This window comes from Nicotiana tabacum, chromosome 10 (genome assembly GCF_000715075.1).
Source record: "Nicotiana tabacum cultivar K326 chromosome 10, ASM71507v2, whole genome shotgun sequence".
In the NCBI taxonomy this organism is placed as follows: domain Eukaryota; kingdom Viridiplantae; phylum Streptophyta; class Magnoliopsida; order Solanales; family Solanaceae; genus Nicotiana; species Nicotiana tabacum.
Genome location: NC_134089.1, coordinates 133,326,493 through 133,348,802, shown reverse-complemented (window position 1 = coordinate 133,348,802; position 22,310 = coordinate 133,326,493). Strand labels below are relative to the sequence as shown.

Below are 22,310 nucleotides of genomic sequence, written 5' to 3'. Positions count from 1 at the left end.
ACAAAAACATGTTCCACAAAATAGATTGGGGAAAGTCGCTGCAAAATAATTACTTTTAGAACAATCGCGACAATTTTGTTGCCACTGAGACTGTTTATTTTTTGTGGCAACTAAGGTCGCCACTAAAGGCTTTTTTTTTTAAAAAAAAATAATAATAATTTAATGGGCATCATTATTCCTGCTAGCTGCTCAACATGACAAAAATAATCATGAAAACCATCAAATACGCTTAAACAAAATTATGTACGAAGTTTTCATTACCAAATAGTCTATACATCAAAGTATACGACGCTCCATAATACATTGTACTTTGTATATGCACATGGAAAGAGAAAAAAAAGAAATCAAATGTTTTGAGCTCCTACTTGTTGAAGAACTTTATACTGCTATTTTAAGAAAAAATACAAAGGATCATATCTTCAAACTTGTCTTCGAGCAACTTCATTTTATTTTCCAGTTGTTGAAGTACTTTATCCTTGCTATTGAAAAAACAAAGAACATTAATATAATGTGCACTAAAAAAAAGTGTTGATGCTAAGTCAAGTACTAAAGGAAAGCATATAAAAAGAAACGTCAGTTAGAACTACAGAACTGTGCCAAGTGATTGTCAAGATATTCAGGGCTTAAACTGAATTTGCACTGTATGCCTTGGGAAATAAGTACTATTAAATTTTGAACTCAAAACTGTTTGTGCAACCAGAGGGTCCAGAAACATATTCAGTTATGTGAATCTATTAGAAGGAAGATTGATCATAGTTCCCTTCTCAGTGTTATCTTTGATTCATCTGCCTCCCCAACAATTAGTATATCTTGCATCAAAATACAAAAAAAAATATTTTCTCATTAAGGAATGTCTATTCTTATCCCATGTTGTAAACTCACACCATGCTTTCTTGTCAGAGATGAAACCGTTAAGTGGTGATCAGCAATAGAGTAAGAGATATTAATACTAAATTTTACCACGCATTTAAAAGAAACTTACTGAAAGGGCTAACATCTTGTTGTCAAGAATGAGGGATGGAGTGATAGAACCAGGAACATTTGTACCAAAAGGGCTACAAAGGCAAAACAAAAAGTTCAAATGCATTAGCTAATTGAAATAGATCTTCAGGCACCATAAATGTATACTAACTTCTAAAAGCAGCTCCAAAAATTAACAAAGACATTCATTATTCAATTTAGTCTACTAGAGAGGTTAACCATTTATAAGCTGAATTTCTTCAGTCCATTATATTTGATTTGTGTGATAATTGCAACAACCAAGAAGCTAACCTTAGAAGGAAGCACGTCCCAAGAATAACCATCACCGTAGTGGTAACCATCGCTAAAAATGCTCATGCCTCTTTACCCATGGTCTGATGGTTTCTTTCCATCGAAATGCATTTCCTACTACTTACCTTCGACAAAACAGCACTCTACAGACATACATAGTAATAAATTTATTCACATTGAACAAGATCATCAAAGACGCTCAAATGGAAGGTTATCCATATAGATGGATCGGGAAGAACTTCACAGAAGCACATGGCAAAATAAAACGTAGTAAAATAAGAGCACAAACATGGAATAATGGTCCATTGATGATTAACTTTTCTGAAATTTAACTAGCATGTATATCCTATGTCCTACAATATGTTAATATTATCTAAGATACTAACTTTGATTCTATTATAAATAAACCACAATGCCCTGGTCCATCAGCTCGTAATGCTACGCAATTCACATAAACTAGTTGAAAAGTTGGAAAATATAGACAACTACATATATAGTATATGATACTTATACTATTTCAGAAAGTACCCAGCTTCTTTAGTCTATTTGAACCGGTTAAAGCTACAGATAGATTAATTGATTCTTGTGAATGTACATAACATATTAGTTTGCAGCTCTTTCCCTGTTCAATATTCTGCAGAAATGCATAAAAATAAGGACAGCTAGTAACAAGGACACAACAAACTCATGAGTATATGGACATAGAACTGCTAGAGTATCTAAACTTTGAACGACCCATAACTACCATCTAACATCAACTACATCCACCACCAATCAACAAGGTAATACTAACATATTTACCTTTCTCCAACAAACCAAGCAACATTGGTTGGTCCTCAATCCACACATGAGAAGCTACAATGATATTTACTGGAGTGCTCTACCAATAATTAAACTTTCCGTTACAAAAGAAAGCCAAAAGAATACATGCTTTACTTTTTCTTTTGTTTAAAACAGTAAGAAAAAAAATACAATCATTTACATTTCATAAGATAGAGGCTAAAAGAAAATGAATACATTGTTTTCAAGAGCAAGATTCAACAAATTTCTCTGACACCTAAGAACTTCAATCCTAACAAGTATAAAGAAGATTAGACAGATCAAGAAGGCATCACATAAAAAGGAAAAAAGGAAGGCACATACGCTACTCAAGCACATTCACCAATATGAAAATGGAAATTCCGAAAACATCAATCAGCTACATATGAAAAACATATACAGAATAAGGTGGAAGAGGGAGGTTGCCTGTCTGGATTTTGTGCGATTTACCCTCTGCATAATGAAGATCTAAACCCTCACCAGCAAGTCAGGAATTATGAAGAACAGCAACCTGAATACCAAAATGGTTGAAGGAATGGTAGACAAAGGGGTTAGGGTTTTTGCCTCTTCAGAGAAGAAAGCAAAAAATTTGAGTTGTTTGCATTTAATCGATTCACTAGGGTTTGGGTAGATGCATAGATTTTGGCTAGATACGAAGGAGAGGAGATACGAAAGAGAAAAGAGCCGAGTTTGGAAGGGAGAGGGAAAATCACCGCATCAAACTTGCCGGAGAAGTGATTTTGGGAAGAGGGCGTCGGGTAGGCTGGAAAAGCCCCCATTTGGTTTTTGGGGGAAATGAGATCTGTATTTCTGCATTTCTGGAGGGATTTCCAAATTATACTAACATTGTAAAATTCACAATTGCTCCACTTGTTGTAGCGACTAATAGCCCGTTTGGTCAAGCTCCAAAACTCAGCTTATTTTGATAAGTGCTTTTTTTCAAAAGTATTTTTCTCAAAAGTACTTTTGGTGAGAAGCAGTTTGTGTTTGGCTAATTAGTTTGAAAAATGCTTTTGAGCAACAATTAGTGTTTGGCCAAGCTTTTAAAAACTGCTTCTAAGTGTATTTTTCTCAAAAGTGCTTCTCAAAAAAGTGCTTTTGGAGAGAAGCTATTTTTTTCTGCTTCTCCAAAACTGCTTCTGCTTCTCCTCAAAAGCAATTTTTTTCCTTCCAAAAGATTGGCCAAACACCTCAAATTTTGGCCAAAAAGAAGCTTGGCCAAACAAGCTATAAGTCGCCCCAAAAGACTCTTCCGTGGCGACTATCTGTAGGTCGCCACAAATACTTTGTACATCCATATTTCCCCTCGAAAACTCGATACACATTTGTGGCGATACAAAAATAGTCGCCTCTTAAAGGTTACTTTCTGTGGCGATTACAAAGGTCGCCGCTAAACCTTTCAGCTTTAGCATCAATCTTTCTAAGTCGCCACAATAACCTTATTTCTTGTGGCAACTGCTTGAGTCGCCACTAAACGTTGTCACAGAAAATCATATTTCTTGTAGTATTCAAGATTTAGTCTTCATTTCGAATTTCAACCAAGTGGATCCGAGTTGACTTTTTATTGACCTTTCTAAATATGCTAAAGACGGACTTTTTGGATACAAAGATAGTTTCTAAAGCTTATTTTGACTATTTGAGTATTAATTTGCCATATTCGAATAATTTGGAAGCTTGTGCTAAAGACAATGCAGTATTTGAGGGTTGATTTGTCCTAGAAAGAGGTAAGTGACTTGATTAACCTTGATTTGAGGAAATTAGAATGTAACTACGTCTAATTGCTATGTGTTGGGAGCGACGTATGCGCAAGGTGAGGGGTGCATATGTGTTTGCTATGGGTTAAGCATACCGGTAAAACTGACTTTTATGCTTTAATTAGATTGTGAAACTCTTTGACTATTCTTATTCATGTTGGTAGTCGTGTTGAGCTTGTTGCGATATTGGGTAGTAAGGCTATTGAAATGTTGATTTCGCGATTGGTGATAAGTGATGACTACTTTCCTTATGGCAAGTTATATTCAATCACTCTTCTTGATATTATTTGTTCTTTTCATCTTGCTTGGCAATGCTTTACATGTTTATGCGTGGTGGGAAGAGTGAATTGCACAAAAGGTGTTTTTGTGCTCGTGGGGAAGAGTAATATGCACGAGGGGTATTTCCGTGCTTGTAAGAATGAGAGTAATAATTCAAAGAGTGATGTTGTACCATTTGATTGATATCTCTTATTCCTTACTTTTACGATATAGATTGAGAGTTTGGCTATGTTGTTTCATAGTCGCATTGTCAAATGACTTAAACTTGAATTGTAGTGAAAGACTTGTTTAGTGTTATTTACATCATTATACTCCTTCGTTAATTCTTTCATTATTCCTCCTTTTATTTATTCTGCTACTACACTCACGTGTTACCTAATCGCTATCTTAGTTGCTACTTTTTTTTTGTTCTCTTAATTGCTATATCTCTCTTTATTTTCTCGTTACTTAAGTGCACAATTTTATATGTAGGTGTCTTGTCTTAGCCTCGTCATTTTTTCGTCGGAGTTAGGCTTGACACTTACAGAGTATATTGGGTCGCTTGTACTCATACTACGCTTCTGCACTTCTTGTGCAGATTTTGGCATCAGATTCCTTACTGGTACTCAAAGGATGAACTAGCTTGCTTCGTTGTGGAGACTCGAGGTAGTGTTGCATTATCGTCCGCAGGTCTTGATGTCACCCATCTTCTAGATTTTATACTGTTTAGTCGTATCAAACAGTGTATTTGTTATTTCAGACATTGTATTTAGTAGTTCTGTAGAAGCTCATTTACTCGGTGACACTAGTTCTGGGAAGATTTTAGATGGTTGTTGGATTTAGTCTTGTTACATATTGGTTTGCCTAGCAAGCGATATTGGGTGCCATCACGACCTTTTGGTTGGAAATTTGGTCATGACAAAAAATACAAATATATGCACATGAGTGTCTTTTATTTTCATAATTTTAGGAGTTGTGAATAAAGACAAAAATATTAGCACTTTTATAATTTTGTCATATTTATGTAATCAAGAATATTTAGCAATTTGAATATTAAATGAATTATTTTAATGAGTTTTAATAAGTTTGTATTATATTTAATTTATTATTTGTTTGGATCTTTTGTTTTTCGTTTTTTTTTGTATAGTAGTATATATCAATTACGTTTAAGTTTGTTGTATTAGTAAGTTAATTTTATTTGTCAAAGTTTCTTTCTTTTAAATAATAAAAAGGAAATAAAAGAGAAAACTAGAAGTAAAGAAAGACGCTAAAAGACAATATCTTTATAGGTTTTAATTGGCACCTTACGGGGTAATTTGGAAATTACAATTCCCTCTCCCCAACTCACAAAATCTTTCAGGCCCAAATTTCCTCTCTTCATCGCCTTCTTTACCGAGAGAAAGTCGGCGCAATCAGAACAACAAAGGTTTGTACTTATACTCTTTTTATTTTCAGTTGCTTTATATCTCCTTTGTCTACTATTCGTTACAGAGTTCGTACTCGAAATTGTTTAAGATATGCTTGTGGATTTATGTATTATTACTACTATTGTGTTATATTTTGGTTCAATTTTGTGTGGATTCCTTCGCTTGAGGTCTAATTGCAAATTTTACCCTTTTAAGAATTGTTGTAGTAGAATACTGTGCGCGTTTAAATGGAGGCTCTCTAGTGAGAGACTTTATATTTGTATTAGGTGGTATTTGGGAGATCTTTGGTCTTTTACGGTTGATTGAAGGTTTTCCTATTTTGGCTATTGGATGGATTATGTATTTAGAATTTTGAAGTACGGGGAACAAGGCAATACACTCTTTCTTTGTCCAACGACTTTGATCGCTACTAAGTTTTGGGTTTGATTTTTGAATTGTTTGTAAGTTGGTCCAGCTTGGAGATTGATGGTCCAACGGTCTAGGAATTGATTTCTTGTTTTCTTTCTTATTACAATTAAGTAAAATTTTGATTTCCAACCTCTTCATAATGTAGTACTCTAGTTAATGTTTAATCGAGGCTGCTTTACGGGATACTATTGTGATTTTCTGATATTAATTAGCATTGTTTACTATTCACGAACTGCCATAATCACTGACCAACATGAGAAATTTGGTAGATGGTCTAGACTATCGGCTCTCGCCTTTGTTGACAAACTAATGTAAAATGAGAAGAATGAGGTACAGTCTTCTAAGTTTGATTTTCTGTTGTATATTTGCAAATATTGCATTCTTGTATATAAAAAATGATTAGAAGCTTGAGTACAACTACATTAACTTTTGCATATGCTCACGTGGTTGTTGTAGAAAATTACTCCAATGGATCAAAGGATAATCTAAAGCAATGGATTGATCATCCAAGATTTGAGCTAATTCGTGAAGGTAAAGCACTCCTTGTGTTTGCTTCTACAAATATATTTGGATTTCTTGTTATTCATGAGTACTTTTGATCAAATGAATAAAGCGTCTAAGTAATTCCAACATGCTTGTTTAACCATGATTATCAGTGAAAATCTAGAGATTAAACTTTAGCTACTTGTTCCGACTTTGAGTTAATGAAGTCTTATCTAAAGCATCTAGACATTTCTTATCATTATAAAAAAAATTTAATGACTAGTCAGAACTATCTCTGTTATACTTCTTCTTGTTTCCCATTTCATGATGCATGATCTATTTGGGGTGCAAACAAGCATGGTGAAGAAAATTTCTTTCACTGGTGAATATGTGGGCAGAGGTTTCAGGATTGTTGTGTTGGTATGACTAAGGGGTAAGTTGTGCTTCTTAACTCATTTCTTGACTAGGTGTTCGTTTCACAGAAGCTTATTTTTTGTATGACAAACTTCACGACTTATAGGAAGTTAGAAAAATGGGAAGGACATTTGTGTAACGACTCGACCAGTCGTTTTAAGAATTAATGTCTCGATCCCCCATTAACTGCTTTCTCCGTATTTGTTTCTGCTATTTTGATTTTCTGAGATGATTTGTTTTGAGTTTCGAAGTGTTTTGGGACACTTTGTCCCTAAAAGAGAGCTTAAGCTTTAGAAATTAAACAGTAGTCGGAGCAGTATGAAGACGGCCTCGGAATGGAATTCCGTCGTATCCGTTAGCTTCGTTGGGTGATTTCGGAATTAGGGTGTGTTCGGATGACATTTTGGAGGTCTGTAACTTATTTAGGCTTGAAATGCCGAAAGTTGAATTTTTGAAGTTTCCGGTTTGATAGTAAGATTTTGATATCGGGGTCGGAATGAAATTCCGGAAGTTGGAGTAGCTTTGTAGTGTTGAATGTGATGTGCTTACAAAATTTCAGGTTATTCGGACGAGGTTTGATAGGCTTTTTGATCGAAAGCGTAATTTGAGAGTTTTTAGAGTTCTTAGGCTTGAATCCGATGTTAAATTGGTGTTTTGATGTTGTTTTGAGCATTCCGAAGGTTGTAACAAGTTTGAATGATGTTTTAGGATTGGTTGACATGTTTGGTTGAAGTCCCAGGGGCCTCGAGTGTGTTTCGGATGCTCAACGGACCATTTTTGGACTTGGAGAACGATCAATTTTTTTCTGGTTTTCTGTTGCAGACTTTTTTTCATCGCGATCGCGTGAGGAAGCTTGCGATCGCGAAGGCTTAGATGAGGTAGAAGGGATTTTGTTCTACGCGATCGCAGGAAAGGGAGTGCGAACGCGTAGTATTGGTAGAAGTTGAATCGCGAACGCGTGGGCTACGCTGCGTTCGCGATTAAGGTCGTGTATGGGCAGAACATAAAGTTCAAAATCGAGGGTCTTGAGTTCATATCACAAAATTGAATTGGGAGCTCGGTAGGAGACGAATTTTTGAAAGATTTTCGGAGGAAGTTTGCGGGTAATGATTCTTACTTCTTTTTGCTTATAACCCATTAATCTAAACATGAATTCATCATATAATTTTGGATTTGGGGTGAGAAATTAGGAAAAAATTTGAAAAAGTTTTTAGGCCTAATTTTCGAGTTTTGATTGGGGATTTGACATCGGATTTGGATAATTTTGGTATGGTTAGACTCGTGAGTGAATGTGGGTTCATAATCCGTAACTTTTATCCGATTCCAAGACATAGGCTCGGGGGGCTTTTTGGATAATTTTCTTAATTTCGCGTGTTAGCTTCGAATTAACTAGTGGAATTAGTTACTTGAAATTATATTTACATTATGCAATTGATTTGAATAGATTTGGGCTATTTGGAGCCGAGTACTCGTGGCAAGAGCGTGGTTTCGGGTTGATTTTTGAGCCGGTTCGAGGTAAGTGGCTTGTCTAACATTGTGTGGGAGAACTCCCCTTAGGATTTGATGTTGTTGATATATGAAATGCCTTGTACATGAGGTGATGAGTGCGTACATGTGCTAATTGTTGAAAATTCTGTTTTCATTACATAACTATAATTGTATTTTCTTCCCTGTTTATACTACTTGCAATTTAAGTCTACTGTTAGCTTAAGAAAGCATGTCTAATTGACTTAATTGCTTTATTTGCTCAAACTGCTTTATTTAAACTCTGTGCAGCATGCTAGGTTAGAAATACCTGTTTACATTGGTATGACATTTGGATTTAATTGAATATTTTTCGTGTTGCTGCTGTGTGTTTACCTTGGGACTACGGGACGGTATCTCGGGAGATCCTCTTGCATATTTACTTTGGGACTACGGATTTGTATTCCGACATTTATATTGGAACTACGGGACTGCACTCGGTAGATTTCCCAAGTATTGAGTATTTACATTTGAGACTATTGATCGGGATTCCGGTAGATCCCCGCGCTCTATGAATTGGACTACGGGACGACACCCGGGAAATCCACTGGATATTTACATTTGGGGACTACAAGACGGTATCTTGGGAGATCCTTAGTTATCTCTGTGTTGAGCTGTATTCCTTCTGTGATTATTTCGTCTTTGTTATAGTTGTTTCTAGTCTTATTACCCTGTGTTACTTTAATACTGCTTCTTTTCCTTATATATTATTGTATATGATCGGTAGGGTCCTGACCTTCCTCATCACCACTCGACTGAGGTTAGGCTTGACACTTACTGGGTACCGTTGTGGTGTGCTTATGCTCTTTCCTGCACATGTTTTCCCCGTGTGCAGATCCAGGTTCTTCGACTCAGTCCTACTATCTTTGAGGCGAAGCGATTCTTCAGAGATTTCGAGGTATATCTGTCGCGTCTGCAGATCGAGAAATCTCTCTCCATTCTCTCTTATAGTTATAGCCTTTATGTATTTACTTTTGTTTAGATATTCTGGAGTTAGACACTTGTAGTTATTTAATAGCTTATGATTTCATGAGATTTTGGGTTTTGGTAAGTGTTCAGTTTTAGAGTTATATTTGTATATGCCGAGCGACATTTTAGACCTTCATTATGTTTATTCCGCAGTTTTTATTAGTTTTATCTATTTTCCCTTTTCCCGCAATTATTAGGCTTACGACTAGGTGTCATCACGATAGTTCACGTAGGACGAACTAAGGTTGTGACAAGTTGGTATCAAAGCTCTAGGTTATAGGAGTTATGAATCACAAGCTGGTTTATTAGAGTCTCACGAATCGATACGGAGACGTCTGTACTTATCTACGAGAGGTTTTGAAACTGTTAGGAAAATTCCACTTCATTTGATTTCCTTGTCGTGCGAGATTTTTGATTCACAATTCTAAACTTCTGTCTTCTATTCTCTCACAGATGGTGAGGACACGTGTTACCAGAGATGATCAGGCACTCGCGCCCCCTACTGGAGCCGTCAGAGGCTGGGGCTGGGGTAGAGGTCGAGGACGCGTCGTGGTGCAGCCAGAGCACCCGTGCGAGCTGCCACCGAGGTGCCACCAGCAGTTCCAGTTGGAGTCCAGACACCTGATACGTCTACTGCTACTACTACTCCAGCTCTTCCAGAAACTCTTGCATAGTTCATGAGCATGCACACCACTCTGGCTCAGGCAAGGTTGCTTCCCCTTACTGCAACCACATCTCAGGCCGGGGGAGGAGCATAGACTCCTGTCGCCTGCACTCCTGAGCAGCGAGTACATGTTGATCAGGTCCTAGAGATTATTCCTGTACAGCCTGCAGCTCCAGATCAACCTGAGGACAGGGCAACGACTTCCGAGGATGAGCATCAGAGGCTTGAGAGGTTCAAGAAGTACAAGCCTCTTGTATTCAGTGGTCTAGCATCAAATGATGCTGTGAGATTTCTAGATGAGTGCTACTGTATCCTCCGTACTATGGGTATATCAGGATCGAGCGGGGTTTTCTTCACTACCTTCAAGCTTCGAGGAGCCGCCTATAAGTGGTGGTGTACTTATGAGTTAAATAGTCTGGATGAGGCAGCTTCCCTAACTTGGACTCAGTTTTCAAATATATTCCTGAGAGAGTATGTTCCTCAAAGCCTCAGGGACGCATGGCGCGCAGAGTTTGAACATTTGCGCCAGTGTGTTATGACTGTATCAGAGTATGCTGTTCATTTCACTATCTTGGCTAGGCATGCACCAACTTTGGTTTCTACTATTCGCGAGTTCGCGAGAGGGTTCGCCAATTTATTGAAGGGATCATTCCCAACATCATGTCTAGCATGGCTCGTGAGATGGATATTTCTTATCAACAGGTAGTGAGCATTGCTAGGAGAGTGGAGGGTATGCATGCTCGGGATAGAAAGGAGAGGGAGGCCAAGGGGTCTCGAGAGTCGGGCCATTATTCTAGTGCTCGTGCTCCAGCTGCAGTTCATCATAGTAGGGGTTATATGAGTCGGCCCGTTCATTCAGCTCTTCCAGCTGCCAATGGTATTCTAGCTCTTCATAGACCCTATAAACCTTATTATGAACCTCTAGTATCTAGTGCGCTTCCTACATAGGGTGCTTTCAGTGGTCAGTCCAGCAGACCTGACCTGAGCTAGTCATAGCAGCCACTTCCTTCCAGAGCTTGTTTTGAGTGTGGTGACACATGCCATATAGTGAGGGATTGCCCCAGACTTAGGAGGGGTGCACCTCCACTGACTTCTCAGCCATAGCGTGCCTCGTAGAATTCTCAGGCTATGATTATAGCACCAGTTGCTACCCAACCTGCCCAGCCAGCTAGAGGTGGAGGTCGGGGAGGTAGAGGTCGCCCTAGAGGGGGAGGCCAGGCCAGATATTATGCCTTTCTTGCCCGCACCGAGGCTGTCGCCTCTGATTCTGTCATCACAGGTATTGTCCTGGTTTGTCATAGAGATGCATCGGTTTTATTCGATCCAGGCTCTACCTATTCTTATGTGTCTTCTTATTTTGCCCTGCATTTGGGTGTATCTCGGGATTCTTTGAGTTCCCCTATTTATGTTTCTACTCCTATGGGAGATTCTCTTGTTGTGGACCGCGTTTATCGGTCGTGTGTGGTTGCTCTTAGTGGTTTTGAGACCAGAGCTGATTTATTATTACTCAGCATGATAGATTTTGATGTTATCTTAGGCATGGACGGGTTTTCGCCCCATTATGCTATTCTTGATTGTCACGCCAAAACTGTGACGCTGGCTATGCCAGGTGTACTGTGAGTAGAGCGGAAGGGTACCTTAGATCATACTTCCAGTAGAGTTATTTCACTCCTTAAGGCTTAACATATGGTTGAGAAGGAGTGTGACGTGTATCTAGCTTATGTGAGAGATGCCAGTATTGATACCCCTACAATTGATTCAGTCCCTGTAATACAAATTTTTCTGATGTGTTTCCAGCTGATCTTCTAGGCATGCCGCCCGATAGAGATATTGATTTTGGCATTGATTTGTTGCCGGGCACTCAGCCCATTTCTATTTCTCTATATTGTATGGCCCCTCCTAAGTTGAAAGAGTTGAAGGATCAGTTACAGGAATTGCTTGATAAGGGTTTTATTCGGCTTAGTGTATCACTTTGGGGTGTTTCTGTCTTGTTTGTGAAGAAAAAGGATGGTTCTATGCATATGTGCATTGATTATTGCCAGTTGAACAAAGTTACAGTAAAGAACTGTTATCCTTTGCCCCGTATTGATGATTTGTTTGACTAGCTATAGGGTGCACGAGTGTTTTCTAAGATTGACTTGCGTTCAGGTTACCATCAGTTGAAGATTCGGGAGCCAGATATACTGAAAACTGCTTTCAGGACTTGATATGATCATTATGAGTTCCTTGTTATATCATTTGGGTTGACCAATGCCCCAGCAGCCTTCATGCATTTGATGCACAATGTGTTCCGGCCATATCTTGACTCGTTCATCATTGTCTTTATTGATGATATTTTGGTATACTCTCGGAGTAGGGAAGATTACGAGCAGCATTCGAGGACATTGCTTCAGACTTTGAGGGAAAAAAAGTTATATGCAAAGTTCTCGAAATGTGAGTTTTGGTTGGATTCCGTGGCATTCTTAGGCCACGTGGTATCGAGAGAGGGTATTCAGGTGGATTCGAAGAAAGTGGAAGCAGTGCAGAGTTGGCCCAGACCATCCTCAGCTATAGAGATCCGCAGTTTTCTTGGCTTGGCGGGTTATTACCATTGATTTGTTGAGGGGTTTTCATCTATTGCAGCCCCTATGACCAGACTAACTCAGAAGGGTGCTCCGTTCCAGTGGACAGAAGAGTGTGAGGCAAGCTTTCAGAAGCTCAAGTCATCTTTGACTACAACCCCAGTTTTGATATTGCCTATAGGTTCGGGGCCTTATACTGTCTATTGTGATGCCTCGAGGATTGGCCTTGGTGCGGTTTTAATGCATGACGGTAGGGTGATTGCCTACGCGTCCAGACAGTTGAAGGTACAAGAGAAAAATTATCATGTCCATGATCTCGAGTTAGCTGCTATTGTTCACGTCTTGAAGATCTGGCGCCAGTATTTGTACGGTGTGCTTTGTGAGATTTCTACTGATCACCAGAGTTTGCAGCATTTGTTCAAGCAGAAGGACCTTAACTTGCGTTAAAAGAGGTGGTTAGAGCTGCTGAAGAACTATGATATCACTATTTTGTATCACCCGGGCAAGGCCAATGTGGTGGTCGATGCCTTGAGTCGTCGGGCAGAGAGTTTGGGCAGTTTGGCTTATTTACCAACAGCAGAGAGGCCCATGGCGATGGATGTCCAGGCCTTATCCAGCCAGTTTGTGAGATTGGATCTTTCGGAGCCCAATCAGGTTCTAGCTTATGTGGTCTCTCGGTCTTCCTTATTTGATTGTATCAGGGAGCGTCAGTATGATGACCCTCATTTGCTCATCCTCAAGGACAAGGTTCTGCACGGTGATGCCAGAGATGTGACTATTAGTGATGTCGGGGTATTGAGGATGCAGGATTGGGTATGTGTACCCAATGTTGATGGGCTTCGGGAGTTGATTCTAGAGGAGGCCCATAGTTTGCGGTATTCCATACATTCGGGTGCCGCGAAGATGTAGTAGGATTTGAGGTAGCACTATTGGTGGAAGCGTATGAAGAAAGATATAGTTGGCTTTGTAGCTTGGTGTCTCAATTGTCAGCAGGTGAAGTACGAGCACCAGCGACCGGGTGGGTTGCTTCAACAGATAGAGATTCCGGAGTGGAAGTGGGAGAGGATCACCATGGACTTCGCAGTTGGACTCCCACGAACATTAAGGAAGTTCGATGCCATTTGGGTGATTGTGGATCGGCTGACCAAGTCCGCGCATTTCATTCCTGTGTATACTACCTATTCTTCAGAGCGATTGGCGGAGATTTATATCCGGGAGATTGTTCATCTACATGGTATTCCAGTTTCCATCATTTCAGATAGAGGTACTCAGTTCACATCACGGTTCTGGAGGGCCGTACAATATGAGTTGGGTAATCGGGTGGAGTTGAGTACAACATTTCACTCCTAGACAAACGGACAGTCCGAGCACACTATTCAGATTCTTGAGGATATGCTCCGTTCGTGTGTGATGGAGTTTGGAGGTTCTTGGGATTAGTTCTTGCCATTGGCAGAGTTTTCCTACAACAACAGCTATTAGTCCAGCATTCAGATGGCACCGTACGAGGCTTTATATGGTAGGCGGTTTAGATCCCCAGTGGGTTGGTTTGAGCCGAGTGAGGCTAGATTATTAGGCAAAGACTTGGTTCAGGATGCTTTGGAGAAGGTTAAGGTGATTTAGGATAGACTCTGTACAGCCTAGTCTAGATAGAAAAGTTACGCAGAACGGAAGGTTCGTGATGTTTCCTATATGGTTGGAGAGCGGGTTTTGCTTCGAGTTTCGCCTATGAAGGGCGTTATGAGATTTGGAAAGAAAGGAAAATTGAGTCCGAGGTTTATTGGTCCCTTTGAGATATTGCAGCGTGTTGGGGAGGTTGTTTATGAGCTTGCCTTACCTCCCAGCTTGGCAGGAGTTCATCCGATATTTCATGTTTCAATGCTCGGGAAGTATCACGGTGATCCGTCGCACGTGTTGGATTTCAGTTCAGTCCAGTTGGACAAGGATCTATCTTATGTTGAGGAGTCGGTGGTAATATTGGACAGGTAGGTTCGAAAGCTGAGGTCAAAGAACATTGCATCAGTGAAGGTTCAGTGGCGAGGTCAGTCGGTCAAAGAGACGATCTGGGAGACCGAGCAGGATATGCGCAGTTGTTACCCTCATCTTTTCACCACTTCAAGTATGTCTCTATGCTCGTTCGAGGGCGAACGAATGTTTTAAGTGGGGGAGGATGTAACGACCGGCCGGTCGTTTTAAGAGTGAATTCCCCACTCCCCCATTAATTGCCTTCCCCGTGTTTGTTTCTGTTGTTTTGATTTGCCGGGATGATTTATTTTGAATTTCGGAGTGTTTTGAGACACTTAGTCCCTAAAAGAGAGCTTAACCTTTAGAAATTGAACCGTAGTCGGAGCAGTATGAAGACGGCATCGGAATGGAATTCTGTCGATTTCGTTAGCTCCGTTGGGTGGTTTCGGACTTAGGGGCGTGTTCGGATAGTGTTTTGGAGGTCCGTAGCTTATTTAAGCTTGAAATGCCGAAAGTTGAATTTTTGAAGTTTCCGGTTCGATAGTGAGATTTTGATATCGGGGTCGAAATGAAATTTCAGAAGTTGGAGTAGCTCCGTAGTGTTGAATGTGACTTGCTTGCAAAATTTCAGGTCATTCGGACGAGATTTGATAGGCATTTGATCGAAAGCGTAATTTGAGAGTTTTTGGAGTTCTTAGGATTGAATCCAATGTTAAATTGGTGTTTTGATGTTGTTTTGAGCGTTCCGAAGGTTGAAACAAGTTTGAGTGATGTTTTATGATTGGTTGGCATGTTTGATTGAGGTCCCGGGGGCCTCGGGTGTGTTTCGAACGCTCAACAGACCATTTTTGGACTTGGAGAAGGATCGGATTTTTTCTGATTTTCTATTGCATGCTTTTCTTCATCGCGATCGCATGAAGAGGCTCGCGATCGCGAAGGCTTAGATGAGGCAGAGGGGATTTTGTTCTACGCGATCGCGGGAAAGGGAGTGTGAATTCGTAGTATTGGTAGAAGTTGAATCGCGAACGCGTGGGCTACGCCGTGTTCGCGAAGAGGAAGAAGTGAGGCATCTAAGGAGTGAGAGTTTGCGGGTAATGATTCTTAACTCATTTTTGCTTATAACCTATTAATCTAAACATGAATTCATCATCTAATTTCGGATTTGGGGTGAGAAATTGGGGGAAAATTTGGAAAAGTTCTTAGGCCTAATTTTTGAGTTTTGATTGGGGATTTGATATCGGATTTGGATAATTTTTGTATGGTTAGACTCGTGAGTGAATAGGAGTTCATAATTCATAACTTTTACCCGATCCCGAGACGTGGGCCCGGGGGACTTTTTGGGCAATTTTCTTAATTTCGCGTGTTAGCTTCGAATTAATTAGTGGAATTAGTTATTTGAAAGTTATATTTACATTATGTAATTGATTTGAATAGATCTGGGTCATTTGGAGTTGAGTACTCGTGGTAAGAGCATGATTTCGGGTTAATTTTTGAGCCAGTTCGAGGTTAGTGGCTTGCCTAACCTTGTGTGGGGGAACTCCCCTTAGAATTTGGTGTTGTTGATATATGAAATACCTTGTACGTGAGGTGACGAGTGCGTACATGTGCTAATTATTGAAAATCATGTTTTCATTACGTAACTATAACTGTGTTTTCTTCCCTGTTTATACTACTTGCAATTTAAGCCTACTGTTAACTTAGGGAAGCATGTCTAATTGACTTAATTGTTTTACTTGCTCAAACTGCTTTATTTGAACTCTGTGCAGCATGCTAGGTTAGAAATACCTGTTTACCTTGGTATGAAATTTGGATTTAACTGAATATTCTTCGTGTTGCTGCTGTGTGTTTTCCTTGGGACTATGGGACGGTATCCCGGGAGATCTCCCTTCATGTTTACTTTGGGACTACATATTTGTATTCCGGTAGATCCCCCTGCACATTTATATTGGAACTACGGAATTGCACCTGGTAGATTTCCCAATACTGGGTATTTACATTTGAGACTACGGATCGGGATTCCGATAGATCCCCGCGCACTATGAGTTGGACTACGGGATGACACCCGGGAGATCCACTGGATATTTACATTTGGGTACTATAGGATGGTATCTTGGGAGATCTCCAATTGTTATCTTTGTATTGAGTTGTATTCCTTCGGTGATTATTTCGTCTCTGTTATAGTTGTTGCTACTCTTATTACCCCGTGTTACTTTAATACTGCTTTTTTTCCCTTATATATTATTGTATATGACCGGTAGGGCCCTGACCTTCCTCGCCACTACTCGATCGCGGTTAGGCTTGACACTTACTGGGTACCGTTGTGGTGTACTAATGCCCTTTCCTACACATGTTTTCTCTATGTACAGATCCAAGTTCTTCGATTTAGCCCTACTATCCTTGAGGCGAGGCGATTCTTTAGAGACTTCGAGATATATCTGCTGCGTCTGCAGACCGAGGAGTCCCTCTCCATTCTTTCTTGTAGTTATAGTGTCACGACCCAAACCGATAGGCCGCGACGGGCACCCGGTACCTTACTCAACTGAGTACCAACATAACGTATCTTTCTTATTACATCATCATATACACATGACATACAAGCCTAATAGGCCAACATGATCCTTTATAAACTCAAAACACAGGCCGACAAGGTTGTACAATATTTTATGTATACGACATATGTCTACAAACCTCTTAGAGTACATAAATATCATAAAGGTCGGGACAGAGTCACACCATACCAAACAATACACGTCTAAATCATAATAACCAAACGAGCAACTCCGAAGCAAATGGAGCGCACCAACATCTTCCGTTGAGCTGATAGCCTACTTGGAAGGCTCTCGAGCTGTCTATCGGAACCTGCGGGCATGAAACACAGCGTCCCCAAGCAAAAGGGACGTCGGTACGAATAATGTACCGAGTATGTAAGGCAAATAAATAAATATATAAGAGACATGGAATACATATAGAGTACATGACTCAACCTGCAAGTCTGAATAACTTTGTAAATCATAAATTACTTTTAGTGTCATGCGTATGCGTATGAATGACATGTCGTACATAAGTACATGTTTCATAATATCATCAGCCTCTGAGGGCATCCCATCATATCATATCGGCCATTATTGGCAAAATCATCATCGTATACCAGCTAATCAGGTGGTAGTGCGTATGTAACGCTATAACCTTCCCCATATCCCATATACATATATATACATACATATATACGCGTATATAACGCAGTTTGAATCATATTTACATATATATATATATAGCTGTTTGAATCATATTTACATATATACGCGTATATAACGCTGTTTGAATCATATTTCAGCTACTGTGGGCAACATCATCATCATATACCAGCTGATCAGGTGGCGGTGCGTATATAACGCCATAACCTTTCCCATATCTCATATACATACATATACATACATATATACGCGTATATAACGCCATCTGGTCATGGGTCAATGCACATGAATGCAATGCATGAAAAGTACGTTAATAAAATCTTTCGGAGTTTCATAAGATCATTTTGCCTTTGAGTAATATCATAAAGTAAACTCTTTTCAACTTTCATATTTTTCTGAGACCCATGAACAGATGATAAAATATTATGACACACGAAATTTCAAGAACATAGATATCTCTAATACCTCTATGAATAGAGTCATTCATGGAATTTGTGCATTTGCACATTTCGTTCGTATCGTATGGATCATGCCAAAAGAAAGAAGGGATAGCCTTAATATACCTGGAGATGGGAAAAATCCGTATAATATTCTTAAAAAGTTTGCACCGCACTCGTTTAGATTCACAAAATCTCACGTTGCTATTGTGCTAAGAAATCTCATTGGAATCTGAAGATGGCGCTGCACTACTTATACGAAACAACCACCAAACAAAGATATTTTAGTCCAAAACTTTCTCACCGTGTTTTCCTCCCATCTGACCTCTAAGTTTCCATTTGAGATCCTATAGTTTATCTGTGATTTCAGTATCATATGCTTTCAAATTCTTGTTGATGAGAGCAACCAACTCTTTTGCACTTGATTTTGTAGGAAATGTTATCTACATAAGGAAATTCAATAGGAAACCATTAAAAGGAGACCAAGACATCTAACTTTTCCATTTTGAGACCAATATAGTGTAGCTTGTCAAATAACTTTGTAGTATCTTTCTCAATTAGTAGACCGTTACCCTTTTAATGCTTTTCGCCCAACTTCCAAAATAAAGATGACACCCAAAGTTTGAATGGCCACCTTTCATGCCAAATGATGAGTCATTTAATATGTTTCAAGTGCTGCCACATTTTTTTTACTTTTGTCTTTATCCAAAGACTTTAATAAATCCACCACAATTATTAATTAACTAGGTAATGTCCTATTACCCAATAATTAACTAATTACCTTCATAATTAAGAATTATTTCCACTTACTTAAAATACTATTCACTTTTCGCACACGTTATACATCTTACTATCATGGTCATGTGGTACCTTGTATGGTACTAGTCCATAAATATCGAGTATTAACACTCAACCCATATTTTATCCCAACATGCCAAACTTGGACGAAAATTCAATTTCTTTGACTAGCTTCCACTCTCACCTTCACAAATTTATTCTTCACTTGTTTGAAATAGCATAATCCTTATAATCTCCAAATAATCTTTTCCTTGTACTGATATCAATTTCCTTACGACAAATTCAACGTACAACACTACAGGGTGCAACATCGTCGTAATTTAATACTGCGAAGCATAGCATCATTGTAACGTAATACTGCAAGGTATAACATCGATATAATATTGCGGGGCGTAATATCATTCCTCCCTTTGGAACATTCGTCCTCGAATGTTGACTGATTCTCTTATCATTTTTGTAACTTATTGCTCTTGTGAATACATTAATACTCTTCTTGCCATTCAAGCAGTTGTTCTGTGAATAAATCCAAAGTCTAGGGTATTCCCCTCTTTAGTCTTTTTGCTCATATCATGACCTATGGTCGAAATCTTCCTAATCTTGCAACTTCTGTTACCTCTTGTCATGCGGCCTGTATGACCCTGGCTTGTAGGTGAACTTATGCGATTCATCTTTCCTTTTTTCATTTTACCTTTTAGTCAATCTGTAGGCCTTACTTTGTATATACAAGGCTTAATAGGATGTCTCTCTGGGCCTCTATAGGTATATTGAAGTCCTTTGCTCGATATGTTGTTGGATTTACGAATATTGCTATATCTTATCGCATAAGTCCGTTTAACCATCCGTATGAATTTACTCCCATAACTCTTACTTTAATTTATCGTTGCTCAGGCTACCAAGTCCCAGCTTACTCTCGTTGCTCATTCCATATGTATAAATTTAAGTCTTTTAATGCTTCCCCATTACTGTTCATCTTTAGAATAACGACCTAATTTTATCACATACTTTGTAACTTTTGTCCATCCATTGTTGATTCACCTCAATATTGATCTACAATATACTACTGATAACTTAACCTTTTATGTAATATTGTTGCTAGGATTCACGTTTTATCGGGGAACGTCTGAAATGATTAGATTGATCCACCTGGGATGATACCCTGTTTCATAACCATACCTCACAACATTCTAATGTGATTCAACTTGCGTGGGTACTTTAATCCTGTCCAATTCATAAGATTCGTGTTTTTTTTCTTTGTTGAATCATTACTCAATCGAAGGCCCAAACATCATCTTTTATCTATCACAATTGCACCCTCATTCTATTACCAAGGTGACATTCTAAATGCTATTAGTCTTAGACTCCTTTGAGTTCATTCAGGCTATAGTGAGCTTTGTATAATTTAGAGAAACCATATGCTCTTTTTGTTTTCATGGGTTTAATCCTGAGGACTTATCCATTTTTGTTACCTTCTCACTTGCCCTTTCTTATCCTTACTCTTGTCTTCTAGAACCTTGTCGCTTCACCATACAATGGCTTGCGACCTACACAACTCTATTTATATTACTTGCAACCTTTCAACTTGCTTGCATCATAGATTTCCTTATGTCATTCTGGGACATCAAGCGAGATATCACATCGTCTCTAACTCTTCTTTACTATCTTAATTAGCCTCCTCGATACCTATAAACTATAGGCTATGAGATATGCCACTGACTATGCCGCTATCATTCCTGGATATTGAATCCCAGCACTTCTAGCCTTCTATCCGAAGTATGGACTATTCGCATATTCTGCCTTTGAGTATCTCGTACGCTGTTCACTTTTACCTTACTTACTTAAAATCTCGTATCGTATCTTTTATCTCCTTCATAACCTCCCTTCCATCTAGGTGTAATTCACGTCCATAACTTGAAGCTTTATTATAATACTCGTACCTTTGGTACATACACAATCTAGTGGGAGCTTCGTACTGACTTCTTATGAGGTTGGTACTTCTTCTAACTAGCTTCCTTGTAGAGCCATTATATATTATGGTTGTTGTGCTATATCTCTTGAACATCTGATATTAATAGTGATTTTGTCATGTTCTCAAGCACAAATTCTATAATTTTTCTAGGTCCAATAATCAGACTCCTGATTTACTTGGGTGATGTAATTCTTTAGTTTCCTCTTCCTTCTGATCAGCCTTTACGTAGGCTTAACTATTTTCCGGTCTGTGGCTCATGGTATCAGTTATTACCTTAGCCTTTCATGGGCATTATGAAATATCCATGATACAATCTTCTAACGATTCAATCCTTTGTCTATGCCCTCGGCTCAATTCTTTCTTTTAACTTATACCGGAGTCTTCTATGGTTGTATGATTGTCAACAAATATGTTGCCTGGATAATGCTCCAAAATCTTGAGTGTATCCATAACGTACTAACTCTGGATCATTGATCAAATAATTCTTTTGTTCCATCTTAGCTTTCTTTCAACGTAAGCTATTACTTTTCCTGGTCTTTCTGCCCTTGTTGCATCCATACTTAGCTTATCTTAGTGCCCACACTTGCTAGAGCTTTCATACAACTCATATGATCTCGAATATTACTTTTAATTCTTACTTCCCGTTTATTAGCCACGGTAGGTGCCATTTTCCTTTGGAGTGCTTACAATGTTATTGCGAGATTATTGTTACACGACCATTTCCTCTTTAGGTCGTTGTGCTTAGATTGAAGCCTTCTTTCTTATCTCCCTAGCTAGTCTTTCGTTGTAGTACTTAGGGAGAACCCTTGACTCTCATAAAGCTGTGAGCTTATTACGGACCTTTTTGATGTCCTTTCTTGCCTATAATCATCTGTAGCTGCTTACTTCCATGCCTTTGTGCTTGTATGGTTGTTTCTGAACTAATATTTTGACTGCCTTCCTAGTGACACTTTCTTTTATCCCTGTAACACTCATACGGTACCTTTAACTACCCCGACTCTTGTTTGAATATATCTCAAGTTTTATAGTGATATTTTTCGAGGCTGAATTCTCCATGTTGGGTTCTACTATGTTTACCTTACACGATCTGATGACTCGTCTGTAACCTCTTGTTTAGCCATAACTGGGATCTTCCTGACCAATTACTAACTACTCGTTGGACCATTCTCATATCAATATTCCTCGTAATCTTTCTTGGATTATTTCCTTTGTCTTAACTTACATCTCGCGCAGTCTCTTTATTTATTAATAACAGCTCGGGCAGGAACCTTTACTTCCTTTCCTTGACGTCGTGCTTGCACAATATTCTTGAATCGTAACGTATTTGTAAGATTGGATAAGTGTCATATCATTCCTCTTTCATTTATCGCATTCTTCCTTTACCACTCCATAGTTACTCT

General features: G+C 39.0%; 2 long non-coding RNA genes across 5 annotated transcripts; one reads left to right on the top strand and one right to left on the bottom strand.

Annotated features, from left to right (window-relative positions):
- Positions 1-229: 229 nt before the first annotated feature.
- Positions 230-2,924, bottom strand: LOC107808307 (uncharacterized). 2 transcript variants are annotated; one of them, XR_012695753.1, is made up of 4 exons: positions 2,518-2,922; positions 1,273-1,415; positions 983-1,055; positions 230-479 (listed from the first exon to the last, which is right to left on the bottom strand). It is a non-coding gene; the product is annotated as an uncharacterized LOC107808307 (long non-coding RNA). The 2 variants fall into 2 exon arrangements; XR_001653112.2 differs by having other exon boundaries at positions 1,273-2,924.
- Positions 2,925-5,422: 2,498 nt separating this feature from the next.
- Positions 5,423-15,943, top strand: LOC107808308 (uncharacterized). Of its 3 annotated transcripts, none has more exons than XR_012695752.1 (5): positions 5,423-5,529; positions 6,395-6,854; positions 8,280-8,350; positions 9,195-9,257; positions 9,782-15,943. It is a non-coding gene; the product is annotated as an uncharacterized LOC107808308 (long non-coding RNA). The 3 variants fall into 3 exon arrangements; XR_001653114.2 differs by lacking the exon at positions 9,782-15,943 and adding an exon at positions 6,208-6,268 and having other exon boundaries at positions 9,195-9,490; XR_001653113.2 differs by lacking the exon at positions 9,782-15,943 and having other exon boundaries at positions 9,195-9,490.
- Positions 15,944-22,310: the final 6,367 nt, after the last annotated feature.